This window comes from Myotis myotis, unplaced genomic scaffold (genome assembly GCF_014108235.1).
Source record: "Myotis myotis isolate mMyoMyo1 unplaced genomic scaffold, mMyoMyo1.p scaffold_m19_p_9, whole genome shotgun sequence".
Classification (NCBI taxonomy): domain Eukaryota; kingdom Metazoa; phylum Chordata; class Mammalia; order Chiroptera; family Vespertilionidae; genus Myotis; species Myotis myotis.
The window spans coordinates 6,240,592-6,257,454 of record NW_023416401.1 but is presented as its reverse complement, the minus strand read 5'-3'; positions in this window follow the sequence as shown (position 1 = coordinate 6,257,454).

The window sequence follows — 16,863 nt, the reverse complement described above, 5'->3', positions numbered from 1 at the left end:
AGGATGTTTCTCTCTCTGTCGCTCTCTCCCTCCCCCCTCTCTCTAAAATCAGTAAACATATCCTCAAGTGAGGATTTTTAAAAAGAAGGACTGTACTATAGCAAGAGATTCTAGAATTTGTGGAACAAACAACCGTGTTTGGCAACTTACTCATGTGGACCCTAAACATCTTAGGACTGTTCTATTGCAAGATTTTTCTTTTTTAAAATATTTTTGTTTAGAGAGAGGGAGGAAGAAGAGAGAGAGAGAGAGAGGGAGAGGGAGGGAGAGAGAGAGAGAGAGAGAGAGAGAGAGAGAGAGAGAGAGAGAGAGAGAGAAAGGGATCATTTCTGTTACCTGATAGGATTTAAGGGTCACCTTAGGACTAGAAAATCCTGGCTTCTTTCGGGCAGGTTGATTTTACCCATGCATGATGAATTCTTCAAGAGTAACTTGACTGGTCCATTAGCTAGGTGAGCACTACATGTAAAACAGACTGGGCAGCCACTGGGTGGCAGCAGAAATTTGATAAGTATACTTTCTTGTCGTTTTATGCTCTCTCTTACTGTCTAGCATACTAAAAGACAACGTTTTCAACAAAATGTCTTTTGATAGATACTATTAATTTAACTTAGCTCTCTAACGTAAACTAGTATATTCAACTATGAGAAAATAAATATAGAAACCATTAAGCCTTATCAGCCAATATTCTATGAATATAGCATACATTTTCAGTATTATTCAGAATGACTCTGTAGACCGACATAAGCTGTTTTCCTAACAATTAAAAGTTTCCATTACTTTTAATAGCTTTAAAAATCTGCTAACAGAAGTCATATATATTCAAAGAAGAAATCTTGAAGAAAATATAAAGAATAAAATTAAAATTACCCCAAGTCCCAATCTAATTAAACCATTGATAGTCACTTGCATATATATGTTGCATTTTTTAAGATATAGTTGTTTTTTCAATAATGGTTTTTTTAAATATTAATTTTTTTAGAGAGAGGAAGGGGCTGGAGGAGAAAGGAACATCTATGGGCTGCCTCCTGCGTGCCCCCCAATGGAGATCGAGCCAGCAACCAGGGCCTGTACCCCCCCAGTGACCTTGTGTGCAGGGGATGAAGCTCAACAGACTGAGTCAAACCTGGCGAGGCAATAATCATGTCTTTTTCACATAACTCTTTAAACTGCTGGCTTTTTTCTCCATTTAATATACTGTGAATTATTTCCCCATGTTATTAAATATCCTTTTATAATATCAAATTTAGTTATTGAATAATATTCCACCATATGGCTAGACCAATGTATAACTGATTCCTGATTGTTAAGGATATACTAATAATTTACCATTTTTTGGTAATATTTACTTTTTAAAAAAATATAGAGTATTCAATCACTGAAGTACTATTAAGTGACTTGCGCATCCCCACTCTATTTTATTTATTTTGATTTACTTATTATTTTATTGTCAATTACAGTGTGTACTACTCAGTTTTGTATGAGTTTCAGGTTACATGGATAGACTCTTAATAGACAACTGTCACTAATTTTAATCAGTTAACTGCCACGTGTCCAAAACGGAAACCATCCCCGCATGCCACGGTATTTTGAATTTAGTTAAAAAAAATCAACTTGCAATGAATATTATAAAAATAAATATGTTACTCACAGTTCAGGTGTTCTTGAATATTTTCAGCTGCAAATTCTCACAAAAAATGATGCTAAAGTTGGTCAGGGCTGCCACTTAGGCAAACATTGTCTTTAAGAGACGCGTGTGGCGCGTGGGAAGGTCGGCCGCTTGCTGTACAGCCGCGTATGGCGCGCGTGGGCTGAGGACCGGGCGGCTGCAGGTCTCCGGCCCCCGAGTCTCAGTGGTCAGCTAGTAGCACATGCAGGGAGAGGCCCTAGTGCAACGGGCTTTGAGCTTCCTGAGTGGAATTTCCTGATCAGAATTACCGACGGGCCCTAAGGCAGGGCTTCCAGGCTGTAGCCCAGGCTTCGGCGTGTGAATGAGCTACCTGTGCTCTTTGCATGCGTCCCGAAGCGTGAGAAGCACAGGCACAGGGCACAGCCATGCGGTCAGAGGACCTCAGCAATATTAACAGGAAAGACGTGAACTTGGGGAAACACTGACCTTTCACCTGTGTCCATGGCTTCCTTTACTAAATGGAAATGATGACATGGCCTCAGGTTAAGTGATGTCCAGGGAATGTGGTGTTTATCACGGGTCTGTTTCCAACTCTCAAACGCAGGCTCTGGGAACACTGCGGGGAGAGCAGCCTGCTTGGACACCAGGCTGGATATGACACTCATTTGTAGTGAGTGTCACACAGCAAGCACAGGCTCCGCAGCTCTGCGCGCTGTTACCCCTCACAGCCACCTTGCCAGGTTACCATCCAAATTCTCCTTCTAAAAATCCACTTTGGCACATTAAACACACTGGGACGAGGTTTTCGGGTGCCCTTTTAAAAGGGCAACTTGATGGCATCCACTTTTCAAGGACAATAAAATGAAATCATTCTTTTTAAAAAAATCGACCCACGTTACCTTGCTTGTCAAAGTCCAAATCTGAATTCGAACAAGTCTTTCTGGTGATGTGACCCGCTTCGACGCTAGCCACGGACAGAACAGAGCATGTGTCCGTGGATGGATGATGTTTCTTCCTGGTGGGATGTGACGTGCTGCTCCGGCTTCACCTCTTCCCCATGCTATTTACAAATGGCAAGGGAGCACGTCAGAGCTGATGCTGTCATCATCATAGTTACCTGAGAGGAGAAAATTGGATTTATTTGTCCTTTTGATTTGTTTTTAAGCTTCTGCATTGTAAATGGTGTCATTATCAACTAACTAAGGTCAGAGAGTGGTGTATCTATTTTTCAGAGTTTTTTTTTTATATGTTTTTATTGATTTCAGAGAGGAAGGGAGAGAGAGAGATAGAAACATCAATGATGAGAGAGAATCACTGATTGGCTGCCTCCTGCATGCCCCAGACTGGGGACTGAGCCCGAAACCTGGGCATGTGACCTTGACCGGAATCGAACCTGGGACCCTGCGGTCCGAAAGCCGACGCTCTATCCACTGAGCCAAACCAGCCAGGGCTCAGAGTTTTTTTTTTAAAAAAATGTAATAAAATGCTCCACAAGACAAAATCATGCCCCTGATGCCAGTTTCTTTTAAAACTTACAGGCATTTTAAAGCTCCTCACGACTAGAAGGGAGCGGTGGCAGAGAAGACCATTCTGGAGCGGATCGATCCGTTCATGCCAACAGGCACCTAGAACTTCATGGTTTGAAAAAGGGCACGGCCTTTGGAGAGAGAAGGTCCTTTCCCGATGACTGAACATGTTTGATGTTACTTTTCTTATCCGGAAACGGGGGTCAGACCATTCCTCAGCTCTCAGAGGGGCTTTTGACCTCGCCAGGCATTAGAGCAGTGGTTCTCAACCTTCCTGATGCTGCGACCCTTTAACACACCTCCTCATGTTGTGGTGACCCCCAACCATAAAATTATTTCCTTTGCTACTTCATCACTGTAATGTTGCTACTGTTATGAATCCTCATGTAAATATCTGATATGCAGGATGTATTTCCATTGTTACAAATTGAACATAATGAAAGCATAGTGATGAATCACAAAAACAATATGTAATTATATATGTGTTTTCCGATGGTCTTAGGCGACCCTTGTGAAAGGGTCGTTCGACTCCCAAAGGGGTTGCGGCCCACAGGTTGAGAACCGCTGCATTCGATGATCTGATACATGAGGCCCTTTTAATATCTTGCTCAGTGAATAAATAACCCAATTTTTTGTTAGAAGCCTGATGACATGGGGGGAAATGAGTGATTTGAATCACATACTGGGAAAGTGACACTTTCTTCTCAAGTTGGACCTTTGGAAATAGCTGATCCCATCAGGCAAGCAAGAGTCTGGATAAGTGGGAGGCCTGCAAGTTCATTAAGACGCCTGGCGTAGAAGCCTCCCTTTCTAGGACAGTCTAGGAATTAGAGGTGATTTATGTAGGGCATCTACCACAGCAGCGTGCTGAGACCCGGGGCCTCCCGTCTGCTCTGGTCCAGACCGGGAAGGCCTCTCCATCAGGTGTGCCTTTGGCAAGCTTCTGCACCTCCACCTTCAATGCCGCCTCCTGTGCTTGTCAGGGTGGGCAGCCACAACAAAAGACCACGGACCGGGGGGCTTCAAGGACAGAAAGGTGTTTCCTCACAGTCCTGGGGGCTGGGAAGTCCCAGACCAGGTGCTGGCTGATGGGGCTCCTGCTGAGGCCTCCTTCCCTGGCTTGCAGATGTCACCTTCTTGCTGTGTCCTTTCACGGAAGAGAGGCACAGAGGAAGAGAGAACTCTTGCATCGCATTTGAATGTGATGCAATGGCTTCTGCATGCTCACTTTGAAGCTGACAATTCATTGCTTAGCACTGTCTCGGTGAGGCCTTCCCCAGGAATCCATATGCATTTACTCCCTCCATCCCACCACACTCTCTAAGCCAGTGGTTCTCAACCTTCCTAATGCCACGACCCTTTAATACAGTTCCTCATGTTGTGGTGACCCCCAATTTCATTGTTACAAATTGAACATAGTGATTAATCACAAAAACAATATGTCATTATATATGTGTTTTCTGATGCTCTTAGGCAACCCCTGTGAAAGGGTCATTGGAACCCAAAGAGGTCGCGACCCACAGGTTGAGAACCGCTGCTCTAAGCTCTTATAAGCTTTTGCACTGCTTCATAGCAGTTTCCATGTTCAAGCATGCTTATTTGTTATGTATTTCCTATTGTGTCCTGATAGATGAATAAAAGCTCAGGGAGTTCTGACTGTGCGTTTGGGACATTGGTACCCAGGGCAGAGCCTAGCGCAGAGGAAGCCGGCCACACAAACACTGTTGTGCACAGGAACGGACGATCCTGTGCTTTGCACTATGGAAGCCGCAGAGATACCCAAATAGATGCGGTACTACACCTGCTCTCCAGTAGGTCTCAGCCAGGTACACATGGGAGGCTCACCACAGAGGAATGGGACTCTCCGTAACTGTCAACGGTGACTCGGCGGATGACCGAAAGGGAACAGAGAAACCGGTGCATGCACAGGCCAGGGAGACATTCGTTTCCCGTGCAGAAGCGAACCTCCTCAGATTTGCATAAATCTATTTGCTGAACTGCGGGTCAAGAAATCAGATTTCCCATTATTAAAGTTATCCTTCATGCTTGGTAATATTTATACGAGCCAACTGCAAACCGTGAGAACAGACCAAATCTCTGGGCTGAAGTACAATCTAAATATCTGTCCTCACAGGAATTTTATGCATAGAACTATCCCGTGACAATATTTTAATAAAGGACCTAGTATGAGAATAGCCAATTGCAGAGCCCAGTTTTCCCTTTCTGTTAAATTAGATCATCGCTTTTTAAGCAATGATTTACTAGATCTTGACCAAAGGGCTTCCTAAGTCAAGCCCTTCTATTAAGATTGCAAAGGTATTTTTAAGCATGCCTTTATTAATCTGAATGTAAAACCATAGGGAAAATAAACACTAATTTAGCTAGAAGATAACATTCATTTCCTTGGGAAGGCCTAGTGACAGAAGAATGTGAATGCTCACTGCTTGCTACCTATGACTCCAACAGAGCAACCAAAATGCAGTGAGCAGGTGCTGCCTCACCTGCCCTAGTGAGTCACGCAGAACACGGAACCACAATCCCGAAACAAACCAGACCATCTGCGCTGTTTCTTCCAGATGAGCCTCATGTAGTGACATGCCATTCTCCATACAAAAGAGTTTCTCTTTCTTATTTTTCTCCCCGAGGCCCAGTGCACAAAATTCCTGCACTTGGGGAGGTCCCTCGGCCCAGCCTGCACTCTCTCCCAGTCCCGGAGCCCTCAGGGGATGTCTGACTGCTGGCTCACCAGCCATGAGCCCGGCTTCTGACTGAGTGGCGCTCCCCCTGTGGGAGCACACTGACCACCAGGGGGCAGCTCCTGTGTTAAGCATCTGCCCCCTGATGGTCAGTGCGCATCATGGCAACCTGTCATTCCGCCATTCCATCTATTTGCATATTAGCCTTTTATTATATAGGATTTTAAGCGAGAAGGTACACCTTCTCCAGTAGAAACATATTTTGCTTCTTGTGCTATATTCCCTAAATATTTTTATTCTGAACCTAAAGTAGTCAAGAAATTAAATGACTTCAAAGGAGATTTACCTTTCCAAAACTTCCATGTCCTCAGTTATTTCCCCTTCCCCACCCGAGCTCTTCTGGGAAATAGAAATGTTTTCTAGAAAGGCACTCCTGCATTGCATTGTTGAGAATATTCCTTCCATCTTATGACAGTGTTTCATGGTGCAACACTGATGGGCACTAAAGAAGGGTTTGGTAACATGTTTCTTGAATAATCAAGTCATCAGTAAAACCCTGTCTCCCCTATAACCCAGCTCTTAGCAGAGAAGTGGTGATCCAAACAATGCTTGCTCATTGAATGATGGATGAAACTTGGCACCAAAGTGCCCCAGTTGTTGGAACCCCCTCAGAAGTCCTGAGGGTCAAGGTAAGCACTGCATAGTCCCTGAGATGACACACTCCCCTTAAGTAGAAAGGGACGTTAAACATCTCTCTTTGGAAATAGAAAAATGTAATTTCTCACAAATCTAGCCTCCTAAACAAATTTATGATTACTTTGACATATCTGTAAATAATTACTTATCAAAGTACTTAAAATATTAGCTTGCCAATTTGCTTCAAAACATAGCTATAAGTGCCCAGACAGTGTGGCTCAGGGGTTGAGTGTTGACCTATGAACGAGGAGGTCACAGTTGAATTCCCGGTCAGGGCACATGCCCGGGTTGCCGGCTTGATCCTCATGGGGAGTCATGCCGATCGATGATTCTCTCCCATCACTGATGTTTCTATCTCTCTTTCCTTCTCCCTTCTTCTCTGAAATCAATAAAAATATATATTTTTTAAAAAGTTGTAAGAGGTGGTAAAAGAGGGTTTTGTCCTGTGGGGAAGATGGTGAGTCAGACACTCACATAGGAACGTGAATAGCCCAGAGCCATGTTCTTACAGCTGTGGCACAGAACAGACAGGAGAGCAGAGGCCACTGTCATTCATGTTCTCAGGTCCCCGGCTGGGAGGAGGGAAGCGGTGGAATTCACGGAGCCAGTCAGGGCTCGCTTGGGAAAATGCGGACATGGGTGACGTTTACCTCTGGCACTGTGTGCCTGGTGTTATGTGTTGACTGCCTCTTATATGCGTCTTCATTGTCCCCAATGACCACAATGTTCCCCTCTGTTTTAAAAAATATATATTTTTATTGATTTCGTAGAGGAGAGGGTGAGAGAGACTCACAACTGGCTACCTCCTGCAAGCTCCCCACTGGGGGTCAAGCCCACAACCGCGGGCATATGCCCTTGACCGTAATCAAACCCAGGACCCTTCAGTCCCCAGGCTGACACCCCATCCATTGAGCCAAACCAGGTAGGGCACAATGCTCCCCTCTTGTAATCATCCGCAAAGTGGGGCATTTTTATCCCTCAGGAGGACTGGACAAGGCCCGTGAGCTGGACTTCAATCCAAACCTGCGACCTGCACGTGCAGGACTCACTCTTCGTTCCTACCTGAATCCTATTGAATAATGTGAATAGTCAGAAGCAAAGTCTTCGCCTTTTAAAAAAATAGCTACGTTGCAATTTACATCAGGACACTGCCAATTTTTTTTGCTATAGCCTCTGTAATATGATTTGACTTTTTAATATGGGAATACATATTGCACTGACTTTAAAAAGTATTAAAAGGTCAATGAACACCAGGGGCATGGGGCACCACACACATTGCTACAATATGTTAACTTATAAAATCGATGATCAGCATTACCTACATCTAAACAAATGCCTAGATTCCTGTAAGAAGAACTTGGGGACCATCTCTAAAATGTGTCAAGGATCCTACACATATAACACGGGTAAACTGACAGTGCCTGCACAGTAGGAGTTTTCTAATGACAAGTGTGATGCTGCCCATGAAATGCTTGCAGCACGTGGTCCACAGCATTTCACAAGTATTATCTGGTTTATTTTCTGTTAACGACGACCTGCCTTTGGGGAACCACTCTGGAAACTGCCATATTTGGTGTAGACTGTAGTTAAATCGCTACAAGTTTACTTACATGAAGGGAATTTAGAGAACACTTCTTTATATTCAGGCCATGAAGCCTAAAGGCTTGGAAATGATTTATTTCGGAGAGAATCAAAATGAGAAAACTGAGACTGTAGAGTGTGGTGTCTGATTCTTCTCAGTTGTTGCCAAGCAAAGTTTTTTGGACAAGAATTCCACAAAAGAACCTTTCCAAACTCCATATAGTCCTACTCTGAATGTAGTTTTAAAAAGTGTTTTTGAGCCTGGCCGGTGTGGCTCAGTGTTTGAGCATCAACTCATGCACCAGGAGGTCTCAGTTCGAATCCGTCAAATCTTGGGCTGTGGGCTCGATGCCCAGCAGGGGGTGCAGGAGGCAACCAATCAATCCATCATGTCAGTTCTATCTCCCTCTCTCTTCCTCTCTCTCTCAAATCAGTTAAAAAAAAAAAAACATTAACAGATGATTTTGGTAGTTTCTTTTTAAGATGTCAACTCATTCCAGATAGCTTTCCCTCCTCAAAGTATAAAGAATATTTTAACAAAAAACAAGTAGTACTAAAAAAAAAAAAAAAAAAAAAAAGAAAAGAAAAGAAATCAAATCTACATGGAGCTCACATGTTAAATCAAGAAAAGGTATAAAATATCTCAGTGGCTTCTGCTTAGACACCAATACTGAGAACTGTCCCTGCTCATACCCCAAACCTTTACATTCCTCATTTTGCGATTTAAACTGGTTGGCAAATAAACTTTCTATTACAGCAAGAACTCCTGTATTTTATTTCTGTGTAAGTGGACATGCATAAGTGTTGTAACTTCTCTACAGAAAGAGAACGTCTGGGAAAAGCTTGTGGGTCCTACAGTGCTTGAGGCCAACCTCGCTTTCCTGTATCTGAAAGACGTTACACCCGGAAGTGGATACTGAATGCAATTCTGCACTCCAAAACCCCTCCAGGTTCCCTCATCATTGCATTTGGAACACAGTGTTTTCCTGAAATAAAACCAGATTTTGAAACTAGAGATCTAAGGACCAAAGGTAAAACCTATTTTTAATTTACAAGCTTATGATAAAATAATCAAGACTTTCTGCTCTAGCTGGTTTGGCTCAGTGGTTAGAGTGTCAGCCTGCAGACTGCAGGGTCCCGGGTTTGATTCTGGTCAAGGGCACATACCTGGGTTGTGGGCTCGATCCCCAGTAGGGGACATGCAGGAGGCAGCCCTTCTATGATTTTCTCTCATCATTGATGTTTCTCTTTTTCCCTCTCCCTTTCTCTCTGAAATCAATAAAAACCCTATATAATAAAAGGCTGATATGCAAATTGTCCCCTTGACCAGGAGTTTGACCTGGAGTTCAACCAGCCCACAGCCCCTCCCCGAGGCTGACCCCATCCTGGATCCGCCTCACCCAATCAGGGGTGGGGCCAGCTGGCCAAGCGCCCATGGCCCCTCTCCCCCACTGTCCCTACCCCCGATTGGCTCCCCAACCCCGATCGGGGGCAGGGCCGGCTAGACCCCACCCGTGCATGAATTCGTGCATCAGGCCTCTAGTATATTAATAAAAAAAGACTTTCTGATGAGCCCAGAGAAAATAAGATGGATCTTACATGTCTTCAAGCACCCAGCACCTAGTGTGCCTACCTTTTGCTATTTATGGGAAGTGTCCACTGAACAGGGTACTTGGAAAAGGCAAAAAAGGGGGAACTACTGGATATTTGATTGTGTTTGGGTTAAAGCTCACCTTTGAACCACCTTTAAATGATTTCCTTAAAAAATAATGCAAATGAGATTGCAGATGGAAATTCTAGCTTGGAAAAAGTACCTCGGAAACAAACTTTCCCATAAATGCAATGGAGAGACTAAGGATAAATCCCGACTATTAATAAAAGCAGATCCAGGCACTCCTTTGTTCAGAGAGGTGGGATTCAGCCAATCATCACTGGTTTGTTGTAATAGCAGCTTCTCTTTTGATTTGTTTGGCATTTGTGTGGATTGGCTGATGCTTCGCAGGACTACTAAATACTTTCAGCACCAGCTTTACATATAGTCAGGCATCACAATGGGGTATTAATTAATGTAGCAGAAAAGCAAAGCAAAACTGTTTTAAATAAGATGGCAAAAAATACCCATCCCTCACTTTGCAAATCAAGTGACCTTCCTCCATTTAGTGGAAGTGTATGATAATTCATTACACTGGCAACTTGGATAAAAGTTTCCATAAAAAAGAGAGAGAGACCCATTCTGCAATTTAGACTACCAGATTAGCTGTGACATTGGGTTACTCCAACTTCCTACTTCTGCGTATCTCTGTGGATAATCATGTGTGATCTGAACTTGAAATATTAAATCGAGGCAATGTATAACTAAAGTCTTTAAATGATTTTGTGGAGTGAGAAACTTTCTAGGATTCCTGTTTAATTGTGGTTTTTTGTTTGTTTGTTTTTGTGTGTTTTTTTTTTTTTTTTTTTGCAGAAAAGATGCCCCCAAATGTTTTATCAACCACTTTCCTGGCCAGCTCTTTAACAATAGCATCTTACCGTTGATGACAATGAAGTATCTATGTGGAAACTGATCGATCACTGGATAGGTCACTTGTCCTCAGATAAGCACTAGGATGGGTAGAAATAAATACTTTAGATCCTAAGCAATTGCTACTCTTTAGGCCACAATATTATATTAAGAATAATGGAATCTACATATATAAAAGCCTAAGCGACCGTTATGACTGGTCGATGGAAAGACCGGTCGCTATGACCACGCACTGATCACCAGGGGGCAGACGCTCAATGCAGGAGCTGCCCCTTAGTGGTAAGTGCACTCCCACAGCCAACCTCCCATGGCCGGCCAGCCCCGATCGGCCCTGATCGAGACTGGGTGAGATGGGCCCAATCGGCCGCAATCACTGGCCAGGTCGAGGGACTGCACCCGTGCACAAATTTGTGCACCGGGCCTCTAGTATTTATATAAAATCATGTAACTGTACCTATTTTATGAGAATAAATGAATTAAAACATGTAAGGCGTTTAGTCAGGGTTTTTTTTATCCTTAGCTGAGGATATTTTTCCATTGATTTTTAGAGAGAGTGAGAGATTAAAAGACAGAGGGAAATATCGATGTGAGAGAAACATATCAATTGGTTGCATCCTGCACGAGCCCTGACCAGAGCCTGGCCAGGGAGGAGCTTGCCCTTGACCAGAATCGATCCTGGGACCCTGCAGTCTGCAGGCAGACTATCTACTGAGCCAAGCAGGCTAGGGCCAGATCAGTTTCAATAAATGCCAGTTTAAAGAATGCTGCACTGTTCAAATTTCTCTAATATAAAATTTGGAAGAGACTGTGGAGTAATGCAAACAAAAAATCCCATAACACTAAGTAAAATTAATGAAGTATTTTGTAAATATTTTAATAGGACAAAAAAGGAATGTCATCCTGCACCGGAAATAATTTAGTGAAACGGAGAAGCATCTATCTTCCACTGACTTACTTGGGGGAGGTGGACTCTCATTATTATAATCATGGAAGTCAGTTTTCGGAGGAGGAAGATGCTTTATTCTTCTCTTTTCTTTCAAAAGTAAATGTCCTCTTTCGCCCTCTGGTGGCTAAAGGCAGCATTTTCCCTGTGGACGAAACAGTTGAACTATGGTAACAGCCAATTATGTTTAATGCTTCCGATTCATCTCGCTGTAAAAATATGTGTATTTTTAACCAATGTAAATATAACTGAGACAGTTTTGCTATAATGGTTCCCAGCACTTTATTCAAATAACCCTAGTCATAATATCTAAGATAAAAATATTAATGAGCAATGTAAAAAGAATTTATAAAAGTTAACTCATTTTGAAAGTTAAAATTAAATAGGGAAGTAACTTTACTTGAACTGAGTGTCCTTTAGTATAAAGAATAAGCAAGCTCTTTACGAAAACAGAAAGACCCTAATATATTTTCAAATGATAAGCACAGTAGATACCATTCATCTCAAAGAGGTTTCAGTTTGGTTTTGACTGTTGTAACAATATTCATAATCGTATGTTCACAACTCACCACACCAAGGAGAAGGTAGATAATTTAACAGCACATGGTTGGGCTTCCCTGTATATTTTTTCTTAAGTAAAATTTTCAATGTACTTATCAGTGCATTTTATGCATACAAACTATCTCACTTCAGAAAAGAATTAAACATGACAACCACTTAATGTTGAATTTCTTTATTTTCGCCAGAACAGTTGAATATTGAAACCCAACTTGTTACTTTGAGAAAGGGAAGAATCGAGAAACATGAAAAGACAAACATTTTGTTTAACTTATGGTATTGTGAGCAGTCACTTTTGTAGGCAACACTTTTTTTCTTTGTAGAAAAGAAATAAAAAACAAACAGCACCATTAAAGAATGCGTGATCCCTGAATTCCAAACAAAACGCCGTCTAAAAGTTGTTTAAATGCTTGTTGCACTCAGTCAGATTCCGTCGGGTATCCAAGCAAGCACACCAGTTTCCAATCGCAGCCGCCTCGCTGAACCCACCGCGCCCCCTGCTGAGGACTCCCCACTCCTTTGCCGAGCTTTCCCGCGGGAGGGGTATATTCTTTGGTAGAGGACCGAGGAGGGCGTTCCCTCTCTGGATGCTGATATAAAACGTCTATGTATGTCGAGGGCCTGAGCCCCAATCTGTTTGTCATACATGTTGTGTTGGGGCGATTTCACATTTTCCCGTTACACTGTAAGAGTAATACCACCTTTAAAAAAAAAAGGCATTAAATGGCTAATGTCAAACAGATGTAAACATTCAGAATACTGACCAAAGAGGGAAAAAAAAAATACACACAAACACATATATATAAAAAGAAGAAACTGCAGTGAAAAATATGAATCGGATTAGGTTTCCATGAAGCAGGGGAAGAAATACAGCAGTACAAAGAAATGATGGCAGCCGAGTAGAGCACTTTCTTCGAAATATTCATGAATAGTACAATACAACCAAGTTTTCCTACCTCCTAAAGTCTGCGACTATCAAATATAGTACAAAGCGAAAGAGTATGTGCTATAAAAAAAAGCAGCTCCTTTAAATTATGTAAAAATGCGTCTTGTTTGCTCTACAGTGACAGAGCGTGAGGGCTGAAGACAACATGGGTCTTCTATTCAGTGACATTCTGGCTCCGCAGGCCCCTGACAGTCTGGTGAGTTCCTCTGCCCGGACTCACATGGACAGTGGCTCTGGGCTCTGCGTGTTCCGTGGGCTCCTGCCCACCGGGCAGCCAGCACGGTGCTTGGCCTTGACCCCAGAGACCACGCAACCCTGACCTGGCTGCAGCTTCCGTAAGTGGGACTTGACCAGACCAAGGAGGAACCCAGGCCAGGGGAACGCCCCGCTTTTGAAATTCTGAGTGTCTGTCAAGGAAGCCGGTGCATGATGGGTGCTTGCCCCTGACTGCCTCGGGAAGCCGTGCACCCAGCTTGCTTGTGTCTGTGTTTATTCTGGAAGAGTAAGACTACCCAAGGTCTGGAAGTCAACTAGACCTTCTACAGCTCGTCCTAGAAGCACGCATCTCCACAAAGTCTTTATAGCAACCAGGCTCAACCTCATAGGCTTTTCAAGTTTTCTTTCTCACACTCGACCTTAGCAGGGAAGTCTGGTCACCGTGGTGCTTGGTTCACCACCAGCCTCCCTGCTCTTCTCACTTGGGGGGGGGGGAGGACATGCTTTTCATTTTGAAAATGAATTTGCATCCGAACGTTCTTATGAACATGCCCACTGACGACCTGAACGTCTTTGTACACCTCAGGCAAATGCATATCAAGTAGGAGGGGGGTGGGGAGTGGCGCGTCCCTCCTTCCCCTGCTCCGAAAGTGCTACTTACGGAAATACATCCTTTGTGATAAAAAAAAAAAAAAATTGCATGTCACATGTGCAAGTTCTACTCCTGATGAGGATAGATAGCATAGTGGCCAAGGATCAGGATGATGCACATGCTAAGATTTGCACATTACACCACAATAACCATGTAGGAAGTCACATATTCCATTTGCACGCAGGCAGACACCTGTGGGAGTCAGGAAACTAAGGACCTACTCACCTTATCTAAATAGACTGGCTTTTGTGTATCTAGTCAATGGACCATCTACTTCTGCATTTGTTTCTTTCTTTCCATTATTTTTTAGCCCAAAGATACTAATTTTTCAGTCCTAAAAACCATGTCAACATTAGAACTTTGAACTGGGGCAAAAAACAAACAAACAAACCCCACAACAGCAAGGGCATGGAAAAAGCAAGCTCTTTGGACCAGGGGATAGAATCCATGCATGGTCAACGACTGATCTCCCAAACCTATTCTGCGAAAAATCAAAACATACAGAAGGACACTTTTCTTTATTCCCAGTAAGCGACTTGCAGGCAGGATTCCACCAGGACGGAGCGGACAATGGGCTCAGCACCACATCGGCCTCGATCGTACCTCATCGGCAGAGTGCAAAGGTTTCGTAGGCTGGAGTGTCTTTCAACACCGTGTCAGTTACTGATAGGATAGAAGTGAATCTGCTGGTGTAGACAGTACCTGACACTGGCAGAGCAGCAGCTGAGTGTGGAAGGAGTTGGCATGCACGTGTCTAGATTCGGGGATGCCCCTCTGAGAGCCGGAGGAGATGACAGCATGCTCCTCTGACCCAGGGTACATCAGAGCCCAGCTGGCCACTGGGACGCTGGGACGAGGATGCCGCCTTCAGGCCACCCGGAGCGGAGGCAAGGTTCGCGGGTGCTCAGCTGCATCCCTCCTCCCTGGGAAGAGCTGGTTCAGGGCATTGCTATTTTTCTCGGGTATGAGTTGATCTTGTTACTTTTCATGTGAAAAACAGAAGTGACGGCACTGAAGCACCAAATTGAGGCCACCCGGGCCCTTCTTTGCTTGTCTTGATTTGAAAGATAAAATACCGTTCCCTATCAGCAATGTGTTGACAACGACGACAGCTCTGCCACCTAACAAAATTTGGCAACATCACAATAATAAATATGGAAGGGGTGGGGGGGACATATACCATAGTTGATTATTGTGGAAAAAAAATCACAAGTGTGTTTTTTTTCTTCTCCAGAATGCAATTTCTGTTCATTCCAGTTCATTTTTAAGACGTATTTTAAGAGAATGTCAAAAGTTTGCACGGATTAGGATGATCCCACGTGAAAATATCTGTCATTCTCACCGTGGGCAGGTGAAATCCCCACCCCCCATGTTTTGCGTTTTTAAATTCTACAGCCTCAGTCCATCCGCGGGTTAATGGCACTCCACGTTTTGTGCTCTGTAATCGGAAGTGACATGGCGGGGCTTTTGTTGTCTTCCATCTTCTCACAACATGCATGTGCTTTTGAACTTGCTTTAGGGAACAGAGCTGGAACTAGAGCTGTTCTCCGGCATGAGGGCGGGCCACGCGGGGAGGGAGCTCGGGTAAGCAACACTCAGACGCACGGGGCGCACACGGGAACACGCAGCGTCCCTTTCCCGAAGCAGCTCCGCTCCCCAGACAGGAAGACTGCGCTGCACTCACCTGAGGGGAAAGAAAACAAAACAGGCGACACCTGCGACGATTTCAAAAACGGTGGCTGTTTCAGGGTGAAGCAGGATCGGACAGATTGCGAATCACGAGGAAAAAGTTGCTCAGAAAAACGTCGGCCCTTCAGCCTTCTGTGGTCCCTTTGATCGTCAAGGACACTTAAACATGGGGTGGCCAACCTCTGCGGAGCTGGGAGCCGGAGGCACTGGTGCCACCCGCCCGCAGGGTCTACGGTAACTTCCCCCGGCGTTCATATCTAGTCGTTGTAAAGGGGTGAAGAGAATGCACTAATATTGACATGACCCGCCCCTTTGTATGTGTTGGCACGCACAGCATTTTTCTTTGAATTTTAAGGCATTGTTACAATACTTGCTCTTAAAGCCCACACACGAAGCTCTGACATCCTCTGGGCCTAGGGCTCTCTGGGGCCAACTGATCCCCCAGGATCAGGTGTCAAAGGGCGCGGGCCAGGCTACTGCCATGCAATGTCCGGCCCGAGACACATTATGGGACAACGTGCGCACCATGTCCAAGGCCCACGCAGATACCCTGCCCGTCTCTGAGAAGAGGGCGCAGGGAGGAAGGAGGGTCAGGAGATGCCTTTCACTGTATCTTTTGTGATGTGAGTAAAGACAAGGAAGCGAACATTGAGATCAGAGTCCCCTTTCCAACTACGGTCTCACCACGGGGAAAGGTGGTGCCGGAAGAGCCAACCTCAAACCCTCGCCGTAACGGCTCATCTACAGGAAACGCACCGCCCGCCTCACAGCACGGACCACGTCCTTCTGCACCTGCATCGGGCCAGTACTGACGGACAATGTCCCTTTCCTCTCTGCACCTGAACGGAAACAAACACCGCAAACGAAAGGTGGGTAGTGACCTGCAAACACGGGCGGAAACTGTCCAAAGCTGGGGAGCCACCTACATACGTGACAGACCTGCCGCTGAGCAACTCGGATGGGAGGCCCTCTCGCCTTCCCGAGACACGCAGACAAATAGCCCCGCGGGGAAGCGGTCACCTGGCCCAGAGGAAGGAAATGAGCGCACCCACAGCTCCGCGCTACTCGACTGGCTGCGGCCGCTGGGCATTTGCACCGTGGAAAAGGGACACTGCACCTCGCACTGCGCTCACCGCACCCCCAGGCACGCCAGGTGCACGCACACGCACACCTGCCGCACCCCCAGGCACGCCAGGCACACCCACCCCC